The following is a 13542-nucleotide window of genomic DNA, read 5'->3' as shown; positions in this document are numbered from 1 at the left end:
GAAAGTTTACAAGTTCATGTACATAAATTAACAGTATATTAGCTAATTAAACAATACATTAGTCTTAAATAACTCATAAAAGGTTAATAAGAAACTTAACTTTCACAATTTGGTTTCCTTGTTACAGCTCGATTCAAAGGTAAAACCTACAGAATGTTAAAACTAAATCATCTTCCCAAAGAACTGCTTATTTTCTCAAGTGTGATAGTGGCATTATGATTATTTAAGAAAATGTACATGTTTTTAAGAGGGGACCACTGATATATGTAGGCATTAAATGACAACATTTAGGGGTTAAATGTCCTAAATTATTTAAGAAAGAAGAGAAACAGATGTGTGAGAAAATAATGGTAACTGCAAAATCTTAGTTTGGGTGATGGGGATTCATTAAACTAATCTTTAATTTTGTGCACAATGGAAAATTTTCATAATAAATTATTTACTTTTATTTAATTTCCAATACCTATCATTTCAGAAGATTTTAGGTGTATATCTGACTTTACTTCTATGGAAAGGTGACACTCACTGTCAAAGAACTATCAGCTAGTCAAACATCCAGTTTAAAATCTGCGAACCTGGATACAACTCTGAACTGTGGGGGAAAAATAAAGACTTCTTGCAAGATTCTCAAAACACAAGACAACCCGAGACAGCAAGTCCACAATCAAAATCCAAATAAATGATCTAGAAAAACTGTTTAAAAAAATAGAAAGAAAAACTGTTTAAAAAAAAATTTTTTTGGAACAGTTTTAGAAGGAGGACACATTAAAAGATACTGGTACTTAATCACAACTTCTGGTTTTTCTGTCCTCAGTACGGAGGTAGATGAAACCACTGTCCACTTGTCAGAGAAGTGAACAGAAGGAACCCTGTCATTCCAAAGGCAGACTACCTAATCACAGTAGACTGGAAAGAAAAGCAAAGAAAACACAACCTTAAGGAAGATAACAGCATTTGAACTTGAAAATTCTGAAGTCATGGGCAACATATAATTTCCCCTTACGTGATACAGAAACATGCAAATAATCAGATGGCCCTTTGCAAAATCCTAATGGAAATAGTCTATTAAATTATTAAAAATACATCCTACCTCCCCTTCTGGGCTGTATGCTTCTTTGCTGCACCGTCCACAATGCCTACCTAGGTCAGGTCATGAAGTGGCTTCTCGGTATTACTAAGCAAAATCTAACAGGGCTTTATGAAATATCCATGCAGTATATTTGGTATTCATGTTTCCAATGTTCTTCTCTGAAAATCTGAGAACTTTACTTCCTTATTCGTAGACCGTTTTGACCCTAACATCTGACATGTTGACTGCAATGTCACTCACCGAAAATAGAATTAAACTAAGCAAGTGTTTAACAATCCCTACCCACAGACGTTCTAATCAAGGCATATATGAATCATTCCCAGTAATCGGTGACATTCTGAAGGAAATATTTTCTTTGTCCTTCTTCAAATGACATATAGTCTATTACTAAGGCAAAGTGATGCCTAAAAATTAATAAATACCAAGCAGTGGTACCCATTTAGCAGATGAAGATTATAGAAGAGTGAAAAACAATGGACCACAGCAAATGAGCAGGAGGAGATCTTAGATACGTGTTTATTTATCTTCTTTTCATAGAAGTCAACATATCCCGAAGTCGTAGAGGTACTGACAAAAATGTCCACAACACAAGTGCCATATGGCTCTTCTTCCTTTCCGTCTCTGTACTGGCTAATTACAAGTTTGTGTCTCTAGACACCAATGATTCCGTCATAATTTTGTGACTTCAATAACCTCCAAGAGAATTTCTTACAGCAAGCTCTTTAAAATTCAAATATACTGCCTATAAACTCAGAGGAAAGGGGGAAAGATAGCACACGTGCACTTATAAGCAGTTCCTTTGCCCGTAGAAATCATTGCTCTGAAACGCTGGTCACACTGCTCCTCACTCCCTAGATCTTTTCCAAAACATGAAAGACTGGCGCCTGCTGTTCCGTTTACTACTCCACGTTCATTAGGCATAGCAGGTGTCAAATATTAATAACAACTTAACCCTGATTTCATCAAAATTATGAGGGGGAAGAGAGCAGAACAGACTCAGGCTTTTTAAAGCAATACATGTGCAAAAGAATAAGGGACAAGTTTAAGATGATTGTCAATGTTTTATACTGAAAAAGCAGAACTACAGACAAATACTTTAGATAGAACACTAAATTAAAGTACAATCCACGACAAAGAGAACTCTGCATTACGAAACAAATGAATATGCCTTCATTTAATTGAGCCTAATTTCTATTACCCATGTGGAAGAGGCAGTAGCAATTATCTGCTCCAAGTTTAATAAAGGCCTGGATAAACTGGGTAAAAAAGGATTAAAGAGTAATCCAAAGTGATGTGGAAAACAGCAGTGTCTTCTTGATTGAAATTATGCTTAAAAACTACCTGAGCCAACTACACTCTAATAAAAAAATTAATAAAATTATGTATTTTTCAAAATTGTACAAAAAGGTAGTTAGTAGGTAAATGTCTTATTTGACATGTTCAAGTAGCTATTATAAACTACCTTTATCCTCTTTATGAATAATTAGGATGAAAGAACTGGGATGAAAACTTTCAAATTGGAATGTTGCTTTTTAAAAGAAGTCCATAGTGAGAATACGTGAAAATTAAAGTTTTAAAATGGAAAAGAGTTGCTTTTAGAGAACCCCATCCCCCAAAAAACACCCGACCATAAGAAAATAACCCCAATGATTTAAAAAGCAGAAAACCCTGGAAAGTCAAGAGATGTGAGGTGAAAGTGGACTGTAAAGTAGGTGTGCAATGAGATACAAGAGCGAGTGGCTGGAGCTATTTTAAGTATCATACAAGTAACAGGTGACAGAGCTGAGAGGAAGCGTTCTTGCCATGCTAGTTAAGACTGCTAGTTCAAGATCAACAAAAATGATTAACATCTAGTAAGAAATGGGTTGTCAGGTACAGTTAAAAGATATGAAAGTGACAAAAAAAATAATATGGAAGCTAGCCTAATAATTTAAACAGAAGTCTGGGATTTAAATATGCATAAGCAGTAAGAGAATAAAGATTGTATTGTTATGAGGTACAAGAAGGAAATTAAAAATCAAGTTCCTCACAAGGAGTGCTTACTGAATAATTAAACAATGTGAAAAAAAATCAGTTATTTAGCAAAACGAGAGAAAACAAATCTAGACACATACAAAAGTGGGTGTATATATGGTACGAAAATTTGGCATTGACAAAACTATTAGGTTTCCCCCTCTCATGTTTGTACCATGGGTACAATTAGCTCTGATAGGCTCAGATGCCACTAAGTGAGGCAAACAGTTCTCTGGTGCCACAATCAGAGGGCAGAGTATAGTTCTGAGAACACCTTTCAATACAACTAAATAATCTTATCTGGTGAAGTACTGAGTTTTAGGCTTTTTTTTTTTTCAATTTTAAAATGTGAGGGCCAAAGCAGCTTTCCCATCTCCTAACCCTCTAGTCCACTGCCCAGATACTACAATGTTTTCCAGATATAACCACTGTTCATGTATTTTATAGAAAAATGTTTATACATACACACATGCACATCACCACAGAAACACAGGTGTAAAATGTTCTCTAAACACCTTTCTCCATGTAATATGTGGAGGACATCTTTATCAATATTTATAGAGCTAACTCCCCTCCCCTTTTTTTAATGCCAGCACAATATCGATGTACCGTAATTTAACTAAGCATCCATTGGTGAACAGGTAGGTTGATGTCAGTTTTTGTCACTACAATGTTATAATGAACACTCCAGTACATGTCTCTTGCTATACTTTTTCATGTTTTGGTTTGCAATTTCTAGGAGAAGTAGAACTGAATCAAAGAGATATACAAGGTGTGATCGAAAAACCCAGTGAATGTTTAAATAAAAAGAAAATTACAGTAAAAGACACTGCCATTAATCCCCTTCAAAATATTCCCCCTCACTTCGAACACTTTGACGTCCTCTTTTGTGAGTGTCTTTACTTACACTGTCATGGCTGCCTCGATGTCCTGAATCAATTCAAAGTGTTTACCTTTCATGGTCATTTTGACTTTGGGGAAGAGCCAGAGTCGCGTGGTGCCAGATCCAGTGAATAAGGTGGGTGAGGACACACTGTAATGTTTTTGATAGAAATTGCTGTACCAGAAGCGATGTGTGACACGGAGCCTTTCCGTTGTGATCACAAAATACAGTGAATGCTGCTGCCAAGTGCCATCCAATGGAAAGGCAGGGATCTTCAATACAAGAAGTGGTGCGTCAAACCTTAGTAACAGTGTGCGACAAGTTCCAACTTGTTCAGCGCAGTCAGTTGGGTGTGAGCTATGGTTGAGAGAAGCTGTGTTTTAAAGTGTGCCGTACATCATCTTCTATTATGACAACGCTCCTTGTCTCACATCACTTCTGGCACACGGCAATTTCTGTCAAATAAAAACATTAAAGTGTGTCCTCATCCACCTTATTCACCAGATCTGGCTCCATGTGACTTCTGGCTCTTCCCCAAAGTCAAAATGACTCAGGACATCGAGGCAGCCACAACAGCACAACTAAAGACACTCACAAAAGGACTTCCAGAACTGCTTCGGAAAGTGGCAAGAACGGTGGGATAGGTGTGTTTGAAGCTAGGGGGAGTATTTTGAGGGGGGATTAATGGCAATGTGTCTTTTACTGTAATAAATTTTTTTTTATTTAAACATTCGCCATATTGTTTGATCACACCCTGTACACCTAATTTTGATAAATAACTGCCTAAATGTCCTTCAAAATAGTTGCATCCAGTTATTTTCTAAATACCATCAGACGGGCCAACCCGTTTTCCTCACACTCTCATCAATACTGGTAATAAGGCTTTTCAAGTGAAATGATGTTCATCTTTAAACACTACCCCAATTGCCACCTGCACCTCAACCTGCCCAGGGCTCTTGTTCTCTCAGGCTGTTCACCAATTCAACTGCAGTCCTGGCTGAGTCCCCCAAGGGAAAAGGATCCACTCTGCTAACTTTCCTTCTTGCTTTTCTAATGCAACATGGGAAGGTGGCCCCTCAGGATTCATGAACAAAAACGCACTAGATATGAAGCATCTTCCATTACCTATCTCAAAGACAAGATTAGCCAATTAAATCTCAATCCGTATGCTAGGTTAACTCCAAAACCTGGGCAGAAAAAGGTGAAAGCAAGGAGTTTAGTCTGACATGACATCACTTAATTAAATAACAGGAATAGCATCTTACCCACTTCTCTAAATATTTAAGGCATCTGTACTTCTAGATCTATGCCCCAAATAGGATGTGAGGTTAATTTCTTATTTCTTGGGTAGATCTGATATTTTAAATAGCTCCTTATACCAAACTACGTTTGTTATTACAGCATACAATATAAATTCTCACAAAAGAATTACATAGACTTGAATCTCTCAACAACAGATATACAACATTTTAAGAAATGTTAATCTCCAATTTAATAAAAGTTATAGTTTACCCTTGACTACTTCAAATGAGAGCTGTTATAAAAAAGAATTCAAACATATGACGTGGTATTTACCTTCCATATATCTAAATAACATTCCTACATATTATTCGATTTCCTAGTTACAAATATTACCAAATGACTTTCTCATTATGGAATATCAGGATTTTCACCTTACCCCCACATTCCATCTCCCTACCCACAGACTATAGTTATATCACTACTGTTGGTCAAACTGATATTCAGAGACTACGTTATTAATGATCACATAAATGTTATTTACTGCTGAACCATATAATATTGTATGATTTCCTAAGTTTTTTCTTTACAGTATTTTTCCCTTAAGGAAATAATCACTGCCTTAAAAAACTAAGCAAACAGGAAACCAATGTGTCTATCATTAATCGGCCTCTCTACTGACAAAACTGTCTCAACATGTTGAAACACATCACAATGAATACTTCCATTTGAATGTTTTCTCTTGCAAACGTACCCGTCTCTTGGGCTTGATCAGGCAGCATGCACTCCCTAAGCATATGCTGGCTGGATGGCAAAGGACAGTGACTCAGGCATATGCTAGTTGACAGAAAGAAGCCAGACAGAGCTCAATACCTGACTGCAATCTGCCAAGGAGTAATTCAGAATTTTTCTGTTAAAAAGGAACCATTAACATCATTTTAAAACAAATATACAACATCGGCATTCTCTAGATAGTAAAACCCAGGACTGAAGAGTCCCGTGTTAGAGACTGACAGAAAACAGCAAAGAAGTCCTAACAGCCAACTAACCTCTCTGCCACTAGGCTTCACAAAATCACCTGGCTTCAGAACTCCCCTACGCCGAAGAAAGAGGGCTCTTACTTAATCGAGATTTCACAATGAAATCAGTCCAGAATTCTAGGGTTTGAGTGGGTTTATTCATTTGAATCTCAGCTTGATCAGTTGCTTGTCATAATGGTTTTGGGCAGGTCACTTAATCTCTGTGTGCCTTAGTTTTCCTCAATGTAAAAAGGGAGTAATAGTAAATACATCACAGGATTGAGGAAAGGCTCAGTATTTGCTATTATTAATACTCCAAAAACAGTATCCTCATATTTAACAGCATGCATTAGTCTAATCTACCTTAGTTACTAACCTACAAAGCTGAAATTACATCTCCCCAATCTCGAGAAGAGTTAAGTACCTAAGTGATTTTTTTACCTTTACTGTGTTTAGGTCCTTACTGTATTGATGTTAGCAATTGCTAATGAGGGGATTATTAACCTATAACTTGTTCAAAAGATGGCATCTGTCCCGGCTTCTATGCTGGTAAGGTCCATTCCCAATTTTTTAAATCACTACTTCAACTTTGTAGTGACAAACATCAACGGCTAGCCCTTTTAGCATTTACGATGTGCTGAGTGCCACTCTAAGCCTTTTCTACTGACTCCTAACCCCCACAACAGCCTGCGGAGACAAGTCATTACAAAGACAGGTTAAGTAAACCACTTGGGCTCACCCGGCCAGTACATTGTAGAGCTGGGGTTGGAACCCAGGCAGTCTAGTTCAAGTCTGTGCTCTTACGGTGTTGGCCATGCTACATCGTCTCTCTCTATGGATCACAGAGCTTTTGGAGAGGGGTGGAGCCTACTCAGACTCGTCCTGAAGATTAACTCCAGTGAAACTGGAAAGGAGACAATAATGGGAGAAAGGCCAGTTTGGGTCTGAAGAGCAAGGACAGGTAAAAGCTAAAAGGCAGCAGAGGGCTGGAGAGGAAGCCATGATGCAATGAGATAAAATTCTAAGAACTGAAAGACTAATTGTATGTGAGGGAGAAAGAACTCAAGAATATCCAATGTTTCCGACCTGGTAGATGAGGTAGATGACACCGTTCCAACAAAAATAAAAGGGAAGACAGGAAGTAGGAGTAGGTTGGGATGGGTAGATAAGAGCAGTATGGGACATTTAAGTGTCAGGTGATGAGACAACATTAAGCATTAATCCCCCACTTTTTATCTAGCCCTATGCTGCTTTGAAAGTAAGATCGTTACAAAGGGGACAGTTCATATAAAAGGTTCTAAGTGAATGAATGAATGAATGAATGAATGAACTACAACTTCAGATTCTTACCAGTCTAAGGAATTATTAAATAATCAACGAACAGGTCCCTCAATAAAACTCTTGTTCCACTGGTGAGAGTTATGGAAGCTCTAGAGAATGGTGGACGGCTTTGGAGTACAGCAAACCTGGGTTTGAGGACAAGTTCCACCACTTCCTAGGACTCAGCTACTCGAAAAGGTGAGCAAGGCCCCCCATTCCAGACTAATAAGATCCCCCAGTGATTAGCATGCACCTTACAGTTTGAGAAGCAGCAACCTAGAGCAAGTGAAATGTTCTCTAAGTCTTGCTCCCCACCCCCGCCATTACAAAAGTGGAGATAATCATATTTACCCCACAGGGTAGCTGAAGATTAACAAATGCCAAATATTTACCAAGCCTCTACCAAGAGATATTAGAGTCTTACATATGTTACTTCATTTAGTCCTTCCAACAACCCTACTATGCAAGCCTCCTTTCCACTACAAAGATGACCAGGTGTGACACTTCCCCAGGTAAGATTATTGGGGGATAGCAGAGCTACGGCTCACTGTCTCTCAATACTCTGTTTCCCATTAAGCCCAATAATACTATGCAACCTGGTGCGGTGGGAGGCACAAAACAGGTTTATGAGGAGGGAAGGAGACAAGTCTTACACTTACAGAAAATTCAAACAACAGTTTTAAATAAGTTAACACATCAATCAACGTAATTCAAAAATGGTATTCACAGAAATTTAAATGACTCAGCTATGCTCATCTTGGTTTTCAGATGAGGATATTACATTAATAGTATTTATCTCAACAGTTATGCTAAAAGACAGCTAGAAGATCAACCAGAAAAAAAATAACAATGGTCAATAAGATTAAGTGAAAATTCTCAATATGATACAGAAGGCTTATCTGTCTGTATTACAGGTTCCCTAGGGATGGAAATTCAGGCATGGAAAGGAACTTCCTAAGTATCTGGTCAATTATAGGACATATGTATAACACATAAGACTGAAATTCTAGGTTTTCTTTCAATCATTATTTATACAAATTAAGTTTCCAGAAAGGCATATGCAAAATGAACATTTAGAATCACAAGTTCTAACAGATAACCAAGTCCTAGTTCCAAACCAATCTTAACCTGCATGAATCACTGTACCAATAGTTGCCTAACTCCATCCAACACAGCATATTCATGCCGCATTCTTCCTCTCTGCCTTTCCAGCCACACTGGTCTTTCATTTCCTGAAAGACAACAAGCTCTTGGCCTCCTGGGGGCCTCTGCAATGGCCACCTCAGGTTAGCCGTCACTTCCCTCTTCCTACAGATAGCTGCTGCTTCTTCTTTATGGTGTGTCTTAAATGCCACTTCCTCAGAGATCTTTCTGGTCACCTGAAGCACACACCCCAACAGACCCCCAAATATTCAAAGGCCTATTATCCATTTCCTTGTAGATCTTACCATAAGTACTATTTTGTCTCTTCAGATCCTCTTTACCTCCAACAAAATGCAAGTTCCAAAGGGACGGGGGACCTTATCTGAATTGTTCTTTGCCTGGCATATAGTGGGTGCTCAACAAATACTGTTTCAGTGAATAAAGCAAATGGGTGCCAGGCACTGTGCTACGAGTGAGTTCTGGAAATACGTAGGAGTGCCTGCCCTCAGACAGTGCAAGTTTTCGTGGGGAAATAAACAAGCAAACAATTAGCAAACAGTGAAATAAATGAGCATTATAAGGGTCGCCCAAAGGGTGCAAAAGGGGCATGCCAAGGGTGCTCCAAATCCAGGAGAGTGGGGGAGGGAAAGGTTGTTTTCAGGAGCTAGCAATGCCAGCTGAACCCAAGAGGAGGTTAGCCTTTTTACATGGATAGAGTTACAATGAAGTTTTCTCCAAACACATGAAATAAGATGGCCCTCGAAGTTCAACTTGAGATCAATGCGTAATGATTGAAAGAGAGAAGGGTGCGAGCCATCTGACAGAGAACGCTTGGTTTCTCACATAGCAAGATTCAAGGAGAGCCAGAATGAATGTACTCATACATGTACAGAAACAAGCCATCCGACAGCAAGGGTCCGCCCTGCAAGCACTGATTAAGAATCAAGAAAAGAAAGGCTGGCAGAGGCCACGGAAGCAACTGGGCAGGGGAGAAGGAGCATTTGCTCATTGACAAGAGTTTTCTGATCACAAGGGGTCTCCCTATGATGAGATGGTAGCATCATCCGATTATGACAGGCCATTAAACACTTGATTCAACCCATTGCTTTTGTTCTGATTCCTTCCCAAATAACTTTCTAGTTACGGTATGGGCTCCTAGCTATGTCTAGGAGAGACCATACTGGCACACACTGAATTATGCACTGGCTTTCCAATTTTACCGTTCAGACTCATAAACTTGGTTAATCTGAGGCTAGTGAAGTAGATCTGCTCTTAGTTCACCAATTAAATATTTTGGGGTTGGGGAGTCCCCCTCCCAACAGAGGATGAGGTTAGCCTGACTTCAAACAGAGAGAAAGAAAAGGATTAAGAAAAATGTTTGAGGTGGATCTGACCGACAGAGGTGGTGAAGGAAGAAGGAGAAGCCAAAGATGATTCCAAGGTTTTAGGCTCGAGTTATTTGGGGATGGTAATGTCATTCAGCGAGAGAACAATACAGTAAGAGGAGGGATAGGATTTATAGAGATGCCCCATTTAGGACATGCTGAAATCTGCATTCTCTGAAGGGCAGCTAAGTGGGGATGTCCAGGAGGCATTGGGCCGTCTAAGCCTAAAACGCAAGAGATACAAAATTTTAATTTTGGAGACACTTATGTTCAGGCAATAACAGATGAAATTATGCAAGAAAAATGTGTCAACTAACAAGGGATGAGGACCAACTGTGGAACCTGAGTCAACCCATTATTTAAAGGACAGAAGAGAGGAACCTTGCAAGGGAGGCTGTGAAATGAAGATAGGCATCTAGAATTATTCTAAAAACCTATTAGGTTATCATTCAATGTGAGGTTTCAACAAGTACATGTGCTTCTTTTTTTTTTTTTTGCCTTTTTTTTTTTTTACAGAGGCAGTACAAGTTTTAAAATAATTTGCTTATAGTTATGTTACTGAAAAAGACACAAAGTTCTTTTAGAATACCATAATATGGCTTCCTGGGACAGGAAGGAAGTCAATGAGATACACCCTACTGACATCTTACCAGTACTTCAAAAAGTGAAATAAAGCTGGCTGAAAGGAACAAAGAATTTTCATTTGGGATCAACTTTGAATGTCTAAATCTTGCCAAAAGTTCAAAGTCCACAATGCTAACTACCTCTGGATGAATTTTAAAGGCAAAGATAAAAGCTCTAATGTGTATTTCAATGACTAACATGGTTTGGAGAGACATTAGGACATATCTATACTCTGTGGCAAACCAAACCTTCACCCTCTAAGAGGACCATGACATGACAGTCCCCTCAAAGTATCACTGAGCTTGTGACTTATTGGAAGAGCCACTGAAAAGTTTAAAGTTTTGCTATTGTTTTTTGCAAAGCCAAGTGCTAAAAGGTGAGTTATACAATATGTATTTCCTACCATCGTTTACAACTTTGTTAGGAGAGACCCAACAATTCCATAAAACAAACAAACAAACAAACAAACCAACCGTGGGAATTTAATACAAGTTGCCAAGTTAAGTGCCAAAGAGAGCTACGATAGGTCAGATGAGGAAGTAATCACTAAAGACTGGATTGTATAAAAAGAAAATGGGATTTGAGCCCAACTTTGAAGGAATGGCAGGATAGCGAGGACAGGTGAGGTGACAGGAGCACAGAAATAAACAAAAACACAGATGCAGCAACTGTGCTAGGAACCAGCGCTCATCACGTTTTTTGGAATAGGAGATTTATGTAGGCAGTCAGGAGTCAATAAGGCCAGAGAAGCAGACAAGAGGCAAGAAAGCAGAGGGCCGGTCCACAGAATTTCGTATTTTTATCCTATGGACTATGTGGCCAGTGACGGTTTTATACAGGTGGGTGGTGGATGCAAAGCAAGAGTTTAGAAAAATGAATCTAGTAACTGTTTAAAAGGGGGTAAATAAGATATCGTTATTGTGATGGAGCATACAATTGTTAAAACTCAGCAAATTACACCCTAAATATTGTATGTAAATTATACGTCAGTAAGGCCAATTAAAAGGAAAACAAAGGGCAAAGGTGAGACAGGAATAAGATAAGTATTAAAAATACAGGCTGTAAAAAGAAAATACAGGCTGTAAAATTGTGAACATCTGATAGCTGAGGCTAATTCAGCAGTGTGCGGAAACACCTCTTCCCAACTGCAAGTTCAGTGACATCACACTGGTAATGAAACCAGCCATGGGAGGGTATTTACACCTCCGAATTCAGCACAAGTTTCAGCAAAAGTTACTGAAACAGGGCTTTATGCCCCCTCCCTGCCCCAGGGCAGTTGTTGCACATTCCCAGCACACCACTACGTCATTTCTATACAAGGTCTAGTAAGAATATGGCATTACATGCAATGCTCCTCAATATTTTTGTCTAATTCAGAATAACAGTTCTGAAATGCCATTTCTTAATCTTACCATCAGCAGATGGTTACCAAAAAAGTGTAAGATTTAAAAGCCTAACATTTTATTAGTTTCAAGAACTAAAGGATGCCTATGAATAAGACAGAAACTTTTGTTTGTGTCTCTCAATCAAGGTTTTCTAGCTATTATGTGGTTCCCCTGGGACTAACACCAATTGATGATAATGCACAGAAAATTCCAGCATTCACTCCATTATAATAAAGGCTAATTGCATGGGCCTATTATTGGAATATGCTTTCCTGGTTCGAAAGAGCTGCATTTCAATAGAGTAAAGAGGGTTTTCTTGGAGAAACCCTACTGTGAAAAGATGAACTTTGTCTTAACATCTTTAGTTTCAAAAACTATTCATTTATAGCCGCCTATTTCACATCATCTGAAGCAAAATGGCTCATTTGTTATGTAGATTACTAAGCAATCACTTAAGAATAAAGAGGTTTCTTCTTTAGAGGCTCCAGCTAACTATCTGCCGAGTCTCAATCTCAAAACCAGCTAAGCGTACTTCTAAATATGACGGCAAATAATTCTTTGAACCCTTCTGATTTAGCTGCAGACACGTGTGCCTCCTTGAAATGTGAACCAGAGAAATAGGCATGTTTTCCAACCCCTTCCAGGGGCCAACCTGGGATTCCTCCCAAGAAAGGCTGCCTTTATCTGTAAAAGTAAAAAACCAGGGTATGGGGGACGGATAGGATGATATTTCCTACAGCAGCTCCCTAACTAACAGACTGACAGTTTTGTTTCAAAAGTTCTTAAGTCCATTACTTAAGAACTCAGAATGGAATTTCTCACAAATAAAAAGCCTTAAATGTAACTCTCTTGGATCTTTGGGATGTTAATCCTCATCTATACCAAAGTTTCTACTAGAAAATGTAACTGCATGTGGAGTTCTACGGCGAGATGCTGGCGTCTTCACCATTTGGACTGTGTTGCACCTAGAGCCCTTCTCTCAGAGGAAGGGCAACAAGACGACGTAAGAAGAATGATCATGAAGAACTGTGACATGTAAGAAGCAGAGAGAAAATATCAGGTGGGAGAAATGACTGGAAATAGGGAGAAAAAACACATGCGTAAGAATCACCAGGGTACTGGTATCCCCTGCCCCGACGATAACTAGGTGGGGAGAAGGGTTGGTAGGTATTTATCAGACACATACACTTTGATGAAGCAGCCCGTGAGTTTCTGATCTACACTCTAAATTAAGAACTACTGCTCTAGGGAGTGAGCTGCCAGGCCACAAAGAGCATCCAAGGGGACAGTTCTGAGCCCCAGGCCTTCTTTGTACCACGGACCCTAGCCCACGGGTCTTTTCTTTTTTGGCACTTTCAGTAGGCTTTTCATTCCCCTGGAAGAGTAGAAATAAGAACCACCACCCCCCTCCAAAAAAAAAAGAAAGAAAGAAAGAAAGAAA

At 38.9% G+C, this 13542-nt stretch overlaps 1 protein-coding gene across 2 annotated transcripts in view; it reads right to left on the bottom strand.

Annotated features, from left to right (window-relative positions):
• Positions 1-13542, bottom strand: part of UBE2H (ubiquitin conjugating enzyme E2 H) — a 93919-nt gene that overhangs the window by 47064 nt on the left and 33313 nt on the right. The gene's annotated exons all lie outside the window — the stretch shown is intronic.

This window comes from Rhinolophus sinicus, linkage group LG11 (genome assembly GCF_036562045.2).
Source record: "Rhinolophus sinicus isolate RSC01 linkage group LG11, ASM3656204v1, whole genome shotgun sequence".
Classification (NCBI taxonomy): Eukaryota; Metazoa; Chordata; class Mammalia; order Chiroptera; family Rhinolophidae; genus Rhinolophus; species Rhinolophus sinicus.
This window is presented reverse-complemented; position numbering and strand designations above follow the sequence as displayed.